Source organism: Marmota marmota, unplaced genomic scaffold (genome assembly GCF_001458135.2).
Source record: "Marmota marmota marmota unplaced genomic scaffold, marMar, whole genome shotgun sequence".
In the NCBI taxonomy this organism is placed as follows: Eukaryota; Metazoa; Chordata; class Mammalia; order Rodentia; family Sciuridae; genus Marmota; species Marmota marmota.
Window position 1 is genome coordinate 25,349,204 of NW_026000016.1, and position 14,209 is coordinate 25,363,412.

Sequence of the window (14,209 nt, forward strand, 5' to 3'; positions counted from 1 at the left end):
AGTCCCGCCCCTGCCCGCTCGGGCTGCGGCTCCGCGGCCCCGCACCGCTGCGTCTCGGTGGGAGCGAGGCAAGGACTTCGCGGAGAGGGCACCTCGGCCTGACCTGGAAGACCTAGGCGAGCGGCGAAAGGCTCCTTTTTCTCTCGCTCTTGCAGTTTCCAGTGCTTCAGTTAACCGATCTGCGAAGCAGGAGGACCAAGCGTGTCATTCTGCTCAAGTCCTCTGAGGAGCGAGATGACTCACTGAACTGAACTCTGTCCTCACAATCTACTTGAAAGTTGATATAAACAAAAACAGAGGTTAATCACACCACAAGGCACTATTTCTTTTTTCATTTATTCAGATGTTTATGCTATGTATATATCATTTATGCAACAACCAGGCACTGCTGTGAATGCTGAGGCTATAACAGTGAATGCAGGAAAACCCTAAATTCTCTTGGAGCTTAAATTCAAGGCAATGAACTACGCATGGAATAAACCAAACAGTGGACTGTCCCTCCAGAAGCTTGGTCTAGTACAGGGACACGGGTTTATGAGCAAAAAGTGCAACCAAACCATCAATCATTGGAGGAACTGTGGCAGTACTATAGGGAATGGTGAGGTGTAGACAGTGGGCAGAGAAAGCCTTCTAGGAATAGTCACTTTAGTTGAAACTGAAATAAAGGATGAATAGGATTAAAAGGCAGGCAAAGTGGAACAGAGCAGAAGGATGTCGGGGAGTGAGAGCTTGGCTTGTACACCCAGCAGGGCGGAGATACAGTCAAAATTGCAAGGTCCAAGACACTGGAGGCAAGAACAAGCACAGTAAGAGGAGTCCAGGTCAGATGGTGAAGACTGCTGTACCGTGTGCTAAGGAATTCTGACTTCAGACTCCATATCATATAATCAGTGGGATCACTTCAGAGAATAAATAATGAGTCCTGAAAGTGACCAGGGTGATTGTCCTAGTCATCAAACAAAAATACAAACCTGAAAATGCTATGAATAGAATGTGTTTCACTCTTGGCAGGTGCTTTCTCAAAGTGTCATACCCAAAAGTGAAGGCAAGGGATACCTTCTACAACCCTATAAAGGCAGAATCATGGAAGTTCATACCCGTCACGTTGCCTCATTTGGCAAGTCATCCAAAACAACCGAAGTGTCAACCAAGGTTGCAAGGAACCATGGAAAGGCCCAGAAGAGAAGAATTCATTACCAACCAGGATAATGAGGACCATTGCATCTATTACTGTTTTCTTGCTTGCTGCTACTGTTCAGTAAACCCACTTTTGTGTATCAAACACCCCCTTTTCATTTTTAAAACAAAATCATATAATTTTGCCTTCATTTTCTTTTCCCTTTTGTCAGCAACAGGATATGTTGCACTATATGGAGGTAAGATTATGGTAGAAGAAAAGGAGCAAAAGGCCTCATGTAAAAAGTCTATGCATAGAGGGCATGACAGCACCTTTAGATGGAGTGGGAGGACATGGCATCAGGTTTTCTCCCATTGGGAAGGTTAGCAGTCCATTTGTGGTGGTACAAGAAATAAATGAATCATGTAGTGGGAGATATGTCTCTGAGAGAATGGAAAGAAAAGTCTGGTGTGATGCCTGTGGTGAGAGAGTGTGTACACTGGGTTGCCAAGATGCTTAAATATTTCCCTATAGCTCATCAAAAAAAATGTATATGAATGGCTGAAATACATAGAGGCAGCCCCTTGAAGGTCATATATGCACCAGTGACCATATCCTTGAGTAACCAGCTAATATAGTTTGCTCCAGGCCTAAGGGGGATCCCAGGATACTAAACTTTTGCTGCTTAAATTGGGATACTCCTTACCATCCAGAGGTGGCACGACCTAAATCAGACAATTTTAGACTTTTCATCAGGAATTTTAAATGTGGCACAGGGAGGAGACCTCCATTATCCCCTGAGTTATACAAATACCAGTGCCCTAAAGAAAAGATCTATTAATACCTTTTGCAAAGGACATAGAACCTGACCCATGTTCTTTGATTATAGGAGGTAACCCTGTATATTTCCTACACAATTTTTTTTTTTTGACGAGGGATTGAACCTAGGGGTGCCTAACCACTGAGCCACATCCCCAGCCTTTTTTATGTTTTATTTTTAGACAGAGTCTTGCTAAGCTGCTCAGGGTCTCACTAACTTGCTGAGGTTTGCTTTGAACTGAGGATCCTCCTGCCTCAGACTCCTGAGTCACTGGGATTACAGTCATGCACCACTACATCTGGCTAGCCAGAGAGGCAAAACATTTCAGCTGTTTGTGACCATAATAATTGTAAGGAATGTATTTAGATCACATTCTTGTTTAAGACAGTCTGCTCAACTGAATAGTCACTGAGCCAATGACATACTCATTCTAACAGCAAAGCTGGACCATGTGTAAACACTTCATCCAAATTGGGTGTGTGTGTGTGGGGGGGGTCTTTTATGTGTTGATTTTAGAGTTCACATGCAGAACTCCAATTGGTCTCTCTTTGCATGCTTACCTAGAAAAGTCATGCCAATCTAGAATTGGGTTAGGTACAAGCAAAATGTCCAAAGTTGTTTGAGCAAAAAGGAAAAAAAAAAAAACAGAAGGGAGGAAGAGGAAATAGGGATAGAGAAGAGAGAAAGAAGGGGGAAGAAAAGAATTGTCTAAGAGGTGCCAATCATAGTTTCCATCTTTCCAATATTTTATTCCCAGTCCTTCCACAATTACCAAGGGGTTTGATCGATTTACTGTTCAAATGTCGTGGGCAAGGAGAATCATGCAGACAATAAAGCTAAAGACAGACTTTGGAAACCATATATTACAACAGAGGAGAAAATAATAGTTAGCTAATCATAATGGTTTTTTCCTTTTTTTTTTTTTTTAGGTCTAACAGCTCAATAGTTACAGAGATAGAATCTGTAAGAAATTTTGAAAAAAATAAAATCATCCTTTCTCTCTCCCCCTCTCCCTCCCTCTCTCCCTCTTTCCTGATCTTCCCAATTAATGGATCCTCTAATGTGGAAAAAGTGAAGTGCCCTGGGAAGTTACTGTGAAATCCTTAGCACAGCACTTACTCTTCAGCCTCCTCCCACCTACCTCCTGGACTTCAGAGTTTAGCCATATCTATATCATGACAGCAGCCAACTACAGAATGGTAAGAACCACTCAGGAGACATTTATGAGTGACAACAGACACAGATATGTTATTCTGAACCATAAGAGAAAATTTTAATGAAAAGTTTCCCCCCTTTTTTTTTCAGTTCTAACTAGCTCAGGCAGGTAAATGGGTTAATTAGCAGAGCCAAGAAGCTTAGTTGTTTATAAGGCTTATTTTCACTTTACACAGTCTTTTTAGTTCATACATGGACATTTGTCTTATTTTTCATCACCAACATGAATACTCATATCATTATCAGTTATGTCTAAAACCATATCCTCGGTTTCTGGAGCCTGCCATTCTTCGAATCCATTTCTATGCTTCCAGTCCTAAATCAGGAGACCCAGGTTTCTGCACTACACAGGAGCTGAAGACATTAAGGGATGTGGTCATTGATTTTTCTGAAGAGGAATGGAAATGCCTGGACCCTTCTCAGCAGACTTTAAATGGAGATGTGATGTTAGAGATCTATAGAAACCTACTCTTTATTGGGGATTCTGCAGGTGCTGGGAAATAATCATGGCCCTGATGTGCCAGAGCATCCTTCATTAAGCCAAGAAGCAAGCTGCATCTGAGCTGGGCTGCTCAACTTCCCAGCTAAAATATCTATCACTGTGGGTGTTGCTAAAATTTTTTCTATGTAACTAGCTCCCTGAAATTAGTTAGAGAATACTTTTGATTTGTTGAGAACATATTCCTTGAGAGGCACAGATGAGTAGTGCTAGGGCCTCAGCAAAATTTAATGGCAACAGGATTAAGTTTACTGGGGACATGTATAGGATCCAGGAAGTCTCTGGGTCACACATTTGGAAAGTTTTTTCTTCTATGAATAAGAAGAAACATCATCCCACTCAAAACCACAAAATGCATAGATCTTCTGGGATTTTAACTTGGAGACTGGTCAAAATCCCTGTTGCTATGAAAGATGAAGCAGTGCATGTCAGATGGAGCTGATGAAAGACATCTATGAACTGTGCATGAAATAAATAAATAAAAAGCATGGAAGCCATTAGACAAGAAAGTCTGGTATCTGGGAACTCACAGTTGAAATCCAGCTGGTTTGAGACTATCCAGTACATGTTATTACTTCATAAAACAGACAGATTAGAATACTGCAATCTTATATTAATGACCTGTAGATTTTTATCTAACCTGCACTTATGTAGAGATTATTAAAAGTTTTTAAACATAACTGATTAATTAATAAGCATTTTATTAGTTTTGATTTTTTTTTCATTAAAATGCCTATTTCTATTCTAGTCCTATTTCTAAAGCTGAGCAAACTGGTTGAATCTTTATTTTCCTAAAGGTATTTTTAAGATACAGCTTCATAATGGCCTGTAAACATTGCATATATATGTACTTTGATACATCTTCTTGCACCTGCAAATATTGTGTATTGAAAGTGGTTTTAGAAAAAATACTGAGTAATAAAAAATTTACAATTACAATAATGTAATTAAAAGTTTTAACCAAAGAAAAAGTAACTGGCACAAGTTGAGCAGTCAGTCTTCTGAGATGTTTGTAATAATATAACCTGAATAATTTGTAATTTTCTGCATAAATAACTTTCATGTTTTTCCCTTCATTAAGACAAATTTTCTGAAAAAAAAAACATATCCTCTTCATTTGCATATGCAATAACTTAATAATTTGTGGCAAAATCAACAGCCTATTATTTCTGGCTATAGTGATCATTTGATGAAAAGTTGCATTAATTACAGGTTATAAATTGAGTGAGAACTGAGATCAGCTAGTGTTCTATGATTAATAATTTCAAACTCCACAGCAGGTTTCTAATGATAAAATATCCTCTATGAAGAGCTCAATTCTCTGTGATCTACTGTCTTTTAGACCAAAGTGAAAGATGATCTTACTAGATTTAGGATGTTGTTTCCTTCCTAAAAGGGGAGCTGGTCCAGAAATATTTCAATTTAGTTGAAACATTTTACAACATGATATTTGATACTTTGGTCTAATTATTTGTTGCGGTAAACTAAATATGACATAAAATATTCAATTTGCGTTAGGGAGAAAAAAATACCTGAGATAAACAACATATAAAAAAGAAAAGTTTTGTTTTGCCTCCAGTTTCAGTTGTTTCGATACATGGTCATTTGAACCAGTTGCCCTTGGGCCTGTGGAAAGTCAGTACATCGTAGCAGGGAGCACTGGTGGAGGAAGCCTGTTCATCTCACGAAGGCTGGAAAGCAAAAAGAGAGGAAGAGACTGGGGTCCCAATATCCTCTTCAAAGGTATGCTACCAATGACCTAACTGCCTCCCACTCATCCCTACCTCCTAAAAATCCCACCACCTCCCAATAGGACCACAGGCTGGGTGCCTTTAACACATGGGCCTTTTCAGGGCATTCAAGACTCAAATCATAGTACCATTTTAACCATTCGAAATATGCACTTCAGTGGCAGTAAGTACATTGACAATGTTGTGCAACAATCATTGCTATCCATCTCTGGAACTTTTTCATGTTCCCCAAATGAAACTACATCTATTAAACAGTAATTCTCCCCACCCTCCAGTATTTTGGTCCAAATGTAAAGGTTTGTATAGCACATAAAAACATTTTTAACATTGATTCATATCCTCTTGAAGTAAACAAATTAGTAAGTAGAAAGAAAAATAGTGCCTTACCCAACTCCTTTCTCCTGTGGAATTCAAAGGAAACGTGATTTCCACAGGGACACATTGCATAATAATCACATATTTCTGCTTCAGATCTCTTTAAGACCTAAACCAATGGAAATTCCACGTGTAAAAGAGAAACACTACAAGGAAACTTGGCCTGATGTTCATTAACTGAAAGTTTGGGTGGGTTCCTAACACCAAGTTAATAATTTTAAACTCAAATTCCATTTGTCTCTTTGCATAAACAGTGGGCATTTCCACATGTCTGATTGGTACACAGCCTTACTTTGTTTTCTTCCCAACAAAATAAAAACTAAGCAGAGATATTTCTGCCAGGGAAAGCTTCACCTGCTAAGTTCCAACTAATAAAATGAGCCTTTCTTCTCCGGTAAAAATTTCACTCTATGGCTTGGTAACTAAATTAGAACCACAGCTCTACTACTAACTTAAAAATCTCACTACTAAGCAAGTAATAGCTTGAATTTTCAGCTCTGAGTCTTAATGATAAGAAATATATTTCCAAGCTGGGGATGTAACTAAATGGTAAATTGCTTGCCTAACGTGTGCAAGGTCCTGGGTTTGATCCCCAGCAACACACAAAAACAACCCTGCATATTTCCTAAGAAGCAATTAAAGGCTAGGAATTTTATTTTTCTATAGTAACAAGAACTCTGTGCCTTTAAGATGGATACAGTTTCTCTACAAAAGTATTCTAATTGGTTAGTGAGAAGTCACTTCCTTTGTTTTTAAAACTGTATTAAGAACTTTTAAAATCACACAATATAGTACAGGTTAATTATGTGTACCTTGAATAGACATGATAGAACTATAATGGGTTGTTTCTGATTCCTCCCCATGACAAATAGTCACTGTCGAAGCACAATTCACAATAGCTAAACTGTGGAACCAAACTAGAATACCTTCCAGTAGATGAATGGATAAAGAAAATGTGGCATATATATACAACAGAATATTACTCTGTATTAAAAGAGAATAAAATCATGGCATTTGCAGGTAAATGGATGGCGTTGGAGAATATAATGCTAAGTGAAGTAAGCCAATTCCAAAAAACTAAATGCCGAATGTTTTCTCTGATATAAGGATGCCAATTCATAATGGAGGTGGGGGGTAGCATGGGAAGAAGATATGAACTCTTGATAGAGCAAAGGTAAGGGAGGAGAAGGGAGGGGGCATGAGGGAGGAAAGGCAGTGAAATGAGATGGACATCATTACTCTAAGTACATGCATGAAGACACGAATGGTGTGATTCTACATTGTGCACAACCAGAGATATGAAAAATTGTGCTATATATGTGTAATATGAATTAAAATGCATTCTTCTGTCATATATAACAAATTAGAATAAATTTTTAAAAATACAAATACTCACTGCCCAGAAAAATTCCCCGCACATAGGATTACCAGAGAAAATATAGGACCCTCAGTTAAATTTCAATTTCAGATTTTTCAAAGAATAATTATGTCCTAAATATTGCATGGAACATATTTATAGTAAAAAAATTACTCATTATTTATCTAAAATTCAAGTTTAAGTAGGAATCCTGCATTTTTATTTGCTAGAGTCTGGCAACCCTAGTTGCACACCAGCAAGATTTCTTAAATATTTCTAAAGGAAAGTTTCCTTAAATGTATCTAATGCAACTCCTCCCAATTGACAAAAGTGCAAAAGGGGCATTGGATTATCAGAATATCGTATAAATCTATCTACCTTTGTATAGTTTTATTAATATTTTGAAATTTTAAAAAAAGAAACAAAACCAAAGAGCTCTGGAGGATATTAGAACTAAACCTAAAGTGAATAAGACTGAGCCAGAGAAACTGATCTAATTTTCATATGGTTATAAGATTAATAACTAATGGAGTGGATGTTATTCAGTTATTATAGTCTAGAATTTTACTTTGCTTTCTCAGAGTGAACAAGTGATTTGAAATAGGTATCTTCACCATTGTTACTTTCACAGAATTTTTTAAAAATATTTTTAAGGATGTATCTTGTTTTTCCTTACCCATTTTTTTTTCTCCTGGAAGTCATGTAGAATTTTGGCAATTGAGGAGTACAACCCAAAGAATATAAAGAGGAATTTATATGGCATTTCTGGAAAATGGAACATGGGCCTTCATTTACAAATAAATATGGAGAACCCTTCTCTTCACATCCTTTTCTACATTCACTCCAGCAGGGTCAAACTGAGCACATTTCTGAGACATCACAGCTGCTCTGGCCCATGGTCCTATCTATATATGTCATCTAAGGTCCCCCAAATTAAGTTACTTACAAATGTTTTTCCCCACCTGATGACATCTTCTCACCTGAGCACAACAAACCACTAATGAAGCCTATGTTTGTAAAATACCTTCTTTCTTTTCTTCCTGCAGCTCTTCTCTCCACATAGACTAGATGCCATCCTATCCTTACTAGCTTTGTGTATTAGTCAGATTTCCATTGCTGTGACAAAGTACCCAAGATAAAACAGCTTAAAGGAGGAAATATTTTTTTTTTTGGCTCATGATTTCTGAAGTTTTATTCCATGATTATCCTTGTCTCTTTTGGGCCTATGGATGGCAGTGTGTCATGGCAAGAATATATAGTAGAGGAAGCTTCTCATCTCATGGCACCCAGGAAGGAAAATGAGAGAGGAAGGAGCTGGGGTCCCAATACCTTTTTAAGGTCACCACCTTCCCAACGACATAACATCTTTTCACTATGCCCCAACTCCTAAATTTCCATAGCCTCCCAGTAGTGCAGCAGGCTGGTAACCAAACCTTTTAACACATAAGATTTTGGGGTACACTCATGATCCAATCTATAACAATAAAATCTATATAAAAATCTGTAAGCTTTTTGCCAAAGATCTTCCTTATGCTTCTTCAACTAAGCATACCCTCATTCATCAGATCATTCAACTAATATTCAGAGAGCATTTGCTGATCTAGATTCCAGTGTGATGGTCAATTTTAGGTGTCACCTTGCCTGGATTAGGGGATATCTGGATAGCTGGTAAAGCATTATTTCTGGGTGTTATCTGTGTGGGTGTTTCTGGGAGGAGATTGGTATACAAGTCAACTGACTAACTGAGGAAGATCTGCCCTCAACATGGGTAGGCACCATCCAATTAAGGCAGAAGAAAGATAAATTCATGTTCTCTCTCTCCTGGATCTGGGATGTCCTTATTCCTCTGACCTCAGACATCAGAACTCCAGATTCTCTGTCCTTTAGACTCTGGGACTTGCACCAACACCTTTCCCTGAGATTCTCAGGTCTTTGGCCTCTGACTGAGTCACATTTTCCCTGGTTTTGAGTCTTTCAAGCTTGAACTGAATCACAACAACAGCATTTCAGCTTGCAAATGGCCTGATGTGGGACTTCTCAGCCTCCAAAATTGATTATATGAGCCAGTTTCCCTAATAATAAACTCTCTCTCTCTCTCTCTCTCTCTCTCTCTCTCTCTCTCTCTCTCTCTCTCTNCAGTTTCCCTAATAATAAACTCTCTCTCTCTCTCTCTCTCTCTCTCTCTCTCTCTCTCTTCTCTCCTCTCCCCCCCCCACCCGCCATTGGTTCTACTTCTCTGGAGAGGCCAAACTAATACAACTACTCTTATAGAGTTTACATTCTAGTAGGGGAAGACAAAAAAAATCAACAACAAACCAACATAAGAATATGTTATTTTTAACATTTTTCTGTACTTAACGTGATGGTAAATATTTATTTATTGTATCTTAACATGATTATTTGACATGATGGTAAGTATTTTGGAGAAAATGAAACTGATAAATGGGCATGCAACAGGGATTGGGTGGTGATTACATTCTTTAAAGAAGTGACAGTTGAGGGACTAGGGATATAGTTCAGTTGGTAGAGTGCTTGTCTCACATGTGCAAGGCCATGGGTTCAATCCCCAACACCCACCCCCCAAAAAAGTGACAGTTGTAATAGATGGAATTTGATAATATTATGTTAAGAGAAATAAACCAAATTCAGAAAGTCAAGGGTCCTATGTTTTCTCTCATATGTGGAAGCTAGAGAGGTAAAGGGAAAAGAAAGATGAGGTGGAGATCTTATGAAAATCAAAGTGAGAATAGTAAATAGAGGAAAAGGACAGCGGTGGGGGGGAGGGGAGGCAAAGGGGAAATACTAGAGAATGATATTGACCAAATTATATTGTTATATTGTGTGCATATACGAATATGTAACCACAAATCCTTCCATCATGTACAACTATAATGCCCCAATTAAAAAAATGTGGCGGAGGGGGAGTGATATTCAAGCAGAATCTTGAAGATAGAGGGAGAAATATGTCTATGGAAAGGAGTTTCAGAAAAAAAGCATAGCCAGGGAAAAGGCCCCGAGGCAGAAACATGCAAATCTAATTCTAATTCTAAATCTAATTCTAGTTCTCTAGCATGCAACATGCTAACCACATTTCAATTCCACTTTAGATCTAGACTGAACCCCCTTCTAGGATGATTGAATTGTTTGTGTTTCTGGCTCCACGTGTCAGCTCTGCAGATATTTTTCCTTTGCCAGTTGCTCCCTGCAAGACTTTGCCAACAGGGGTGACAGAAGTAGTCTGGAAGCCAAGGGGCAGAGAAGGCATTTGCTCTTTTCTGGCTATTTGCTCTTTCCTGTCAGCATCACCTGTGAATGACCTTTCACTTTGGGAATAGGTGGGTTTCAGTCAGCTTTCTTCACTGCTGTGACTAAAAGACCTGACCAGAACAATTGTAGAGGAGGAAGAGTTCATTTGGGACCTCACAGTTTCAGAGGTCTCAGCCCATTGTCTGACAGCTCCACTCCTCAGGTCCAGAGGTGAGACAGAACATCATGGTGGAAGGGTATGGGGAAGGAAGTGGCTCACATGAGGGTCAGAAAGCAGAGAAAGAGATTCCACTCACCAGATACAAAATATATACCCTGATGACCCGCCTCCTCCAGCCATACCCTACCTACCTTCAGTTACCACCCAGTTAATCCTATGGTGTGTGTGTGTGTGTGTGTGTGTGTAATTCACAGATTAGATTAAGGCTCTCATAATCCGATCATTTTATTTCTAAACTTTCTTGCACTATCTCACACATGAGATTTTAGGGGATACCTCACATCCAAATCATAACTAGGTGTGAGGATCAGGTTTCAGCTTTTATCCTATTTCCAAAACTAGTCCCAACGGACCCCTTGGAGTACCTGCTACCATAGATCAGCTGCACCTCAGAGTCCCCAGTCCACACTTGCTAATAATCCTGCCTATCCCTTTGTTCCCACTGCCCTTGAGGCCTGAGCTGCTTCTTGCAGCTCCTGCTGTCTCCCTATGTCCTCATTCTTTGGCCTTTTCAGTTGTCCATCACACATTTGACCAATTCCCAACACTGAATTCTCTCTGTTAAGGTCACTAGTGGGGTTTCTTTTTCTTGACTGGAACTTGACTGATACAGGGAGCTAGTATGTAACCTTCCTAACATCACAAGCTATATTTTATTCATCTCTGACTCTAAACAGTTGACAGAAAACCTAGCATTTCATAGTGCTCAATGAAGGTTTGTGGAGTGAGTAATGAACAAAGTCATATCTACCCACAAGCATGGTAAAGTAAGACAAATTCCCTGATGCTTGATTCCTGACCTCAACTTTCCCATAAAGCATTCAGAAAATTCCCTTCGTTTGCCTTGTAAGAGTGCCTAAATGGAGGGAGTGAATATGAACAGCAACCCCCACTCTCTGCTCCCATCCAACACACAGAGGGAGTCTGTGCCAGATGGGAAGAGGGTGCACCCAGAGAACACAGTCAGGCATAACCAAGTCCTTGGGCAGGCTACCATTAGTCCACAGAGGTTTTGAAACAAAAAGAGAGTGTTTGGCTTAAAATGATTTAGTAAAATCATTAGAGTTTGGCCCACCGCCCACCCAAGCTCTGCCAAAACATGGGCCACTTACTGACAGGGATTCATAGCAAGACACTGAGCAGCTTATTTTAGTCTGGTCAGAAAATATAAAAGAGCATCTCTTTGGGGATGCCTGTGCACTGAGGAAATACCAAACCACATTTCAAATGCTAAGCTGTATTCCTGCAAGGAAATTTAGTTGTAATAAAAATGAAGCAAATTAAAGTAGAAATGGAGTGGCACAGGGCCTTGCATGTAGTGAGTATACAATAAATATTTGTTAAATTATTCTATGGACACTTGTTACCAAAGTTCTAATCTGTGATTTAATTATCCTAGAGAACTCGGTTGCTTTGGATCCCATAGCAAGCAAATGAGAGAGAACATTTGATATGGACACTTTTCGAGGTAATTTTCCACCCTGGCCACGGTTTCAATATAAACTCTCTTGTTTAAACAATTATAATAGCCTATAGACTTTACTTTTTGCTACTGGCTCTAGATCATATTCCACATTGCTATCATATTCTCCCAAACATCCCTTGCTTCGTTCAATCCCAACTCTGTCAATCACTCACTGCATGGCTTTAGATAATTTACTCGACCTTTCTGTGCCTTGGTTTCATCTTTTTTTTTTAAAATTTTTAATATTTATTTTTTAGTTTTCGACGGACACAACATCTTTGTTTGTATGTGGTGCTGAGGATCGAACCCGGGCTGCACACATCCCAGGCAAGCGCGCTACCGCTTGAGCCACATCCCCAGCCCCGGTTTCATCTTTTTTTAAAAATGCAGGGGATAATAGTATTTACCTTATAGTGCTGGCATGAAGTCTGAGTAAGTTAATGCATCTAAAACATTTAGGACAATGCCTGACACGTTGAAAGTACAATATAGAAATGCAAGCTCAATTCTTTTTGAGTGGGTGAGTCTATTGCTGCTGCCATCACCGGAGGACATTCAGCTCCAACACTCTTCCAATGTGGAATCTCACCAGTGATTCTCCAGGAGTTTCAAGGCCTCCAGTCTCAAACTGGAGCTACATCATTGGTTCCTCCTGTTCCAAGTTTCCAATTTCTTGGACTGAGAAGGTTCTGGTTCTTCCAGGTCTGTAGCCTGCAAACCATCATTGTAGAACTATCTAGCTTTTTAAAAAAATATTTTTAAGTTGTTGATGGACCTTTATTTTATGTATTTGTATGTGGTGCTGAGAATCGAACCCAGTGCCCCACACAAGCTAGGCAAGCACGCTACCACTGAGCCACAACCCCAGCCCTATCCAATTTTTGATTATGCCCAACTAGAGCCAAGTTCAAAGGCTTCCTGAGGAATACTGTCCTTCCCACACAAGTGAGGCATAGCCAGTGAACTCTGTAGGAAGTTGCAGTCAAGGTACCGACTCTTCTGACTGCTGTGATCATGCATGTTTGCATTCCTCTCCCTTCAGTAATTGCCTTCCTAGGCACCTCTGCCATGGCCCCCTTTTATATGTGTATTTGGTATGTAGTGGGGGGAGACACTTTTCTCCACCCTGACTCTGTAATTTTTCACTCATATCGAAGGATATCTATCAATCTACCTATATGTATTTATAGATAGATCAATAGATAAGTAGATCGATACATAGATAGATAACCTAGCCAGTTCAATATGACAGAAACAAGAAATGAAAGACACATAGTTTTGAAATGGAGAAATAAATGTATTTATTTGTAGATGATGTGATAGTGTATATAGAAAACCCCAGGATATCTACCAAAATATACTAGGATCAATAAATGACTTAGTAAGACTGTAATACATAAAATCAAAATCCTAAAATTAATTGCATTTCAATATATTATCACCAAAAGTTGGAAATTGAAATTAAATGAAGAATAGAATCAATAACCGTATTCAACCTACCAAAAAGGATAAATCCTGCAAATGATGTGTTAGATTCTTTGCTGAAAAACCACAAAATATTGCTGAAATAAATGGAAAGATATAAGAAGGTTCAAACACTCCAAATACATTGCAATATAAGTGATAACTACAATTACTACATTTGTAATAGTAGTTGGTTTCGTGTTGCTTATGGATAAAAATCCAATAGCTGATATGATTTTCCCACTCAAACCTCTAGTGACCTTTCCAGACTCATCCTCCACCTTTCCCACTCTACTTCTCCCCAAATCCCTTGTCTCCTCACCCCCTCGAATATAAATCTATTTTATCGTTGGAAGATCCCGTGAAATGGACCTCAAACCACCTGTCACTGCTACCGCTACCACTTTCTGGTCTTAATGTCTTTGTGTTTTGCTTGCACTTGGAATGACTTCCTTCTGTCTCTTCATCATCTGACACACTCCCCTTACCCTTCAAGACCTGTAAAACCTGACTTTATGAAGCCTCCTGATGCCCTTCCAAGAAGACATACCTAGTCTTGTCTTCTGGCATTAAATAAGACTTCATATCTCTGCCATATTCATGATCACAGTACACACAATACCACATACTTACATATCTGTTTCTTCTCACAGGAATTT

At 39.1% G+C, this 14,209-nt stretch overlaps 1 protein-coding gene across 4 annotated transcripts in view; it reads right to left on the reverse strand.

The window, feature by feature from the left end:
- The window catches only part of Disp1 (dispatched RND transporter family member 1), a 195,207-nt gene extending 189,303 nt beyond the window's left edge, over positions 1-5,904 (reverse strand). For 3 of the 4 annotated variants that reach the window (XM_048809325.1, XM_048809329.1, XM_048809323.1), the window contains exons 1-3: positions 5,790-5,904; positions 5,184-5,342; positions 1-267 (exon numbers count right to left, since the gene is read on the reverse strand). The exon at positions 1-267 is cut by the window's left edge. The gene's annotated coding sequence lies outside the window, so the exon portion shown is untranslated. Of the gene's footprint in view, positions 324-5,183; positions 5,343-5,789 lie in introns of those variants that run through there. The other variant, XM_048809324.1, reaches the window with a different exon arrangement.
- Positions 5,905-14,209: the final 8,305 nt, after the last annotated feature.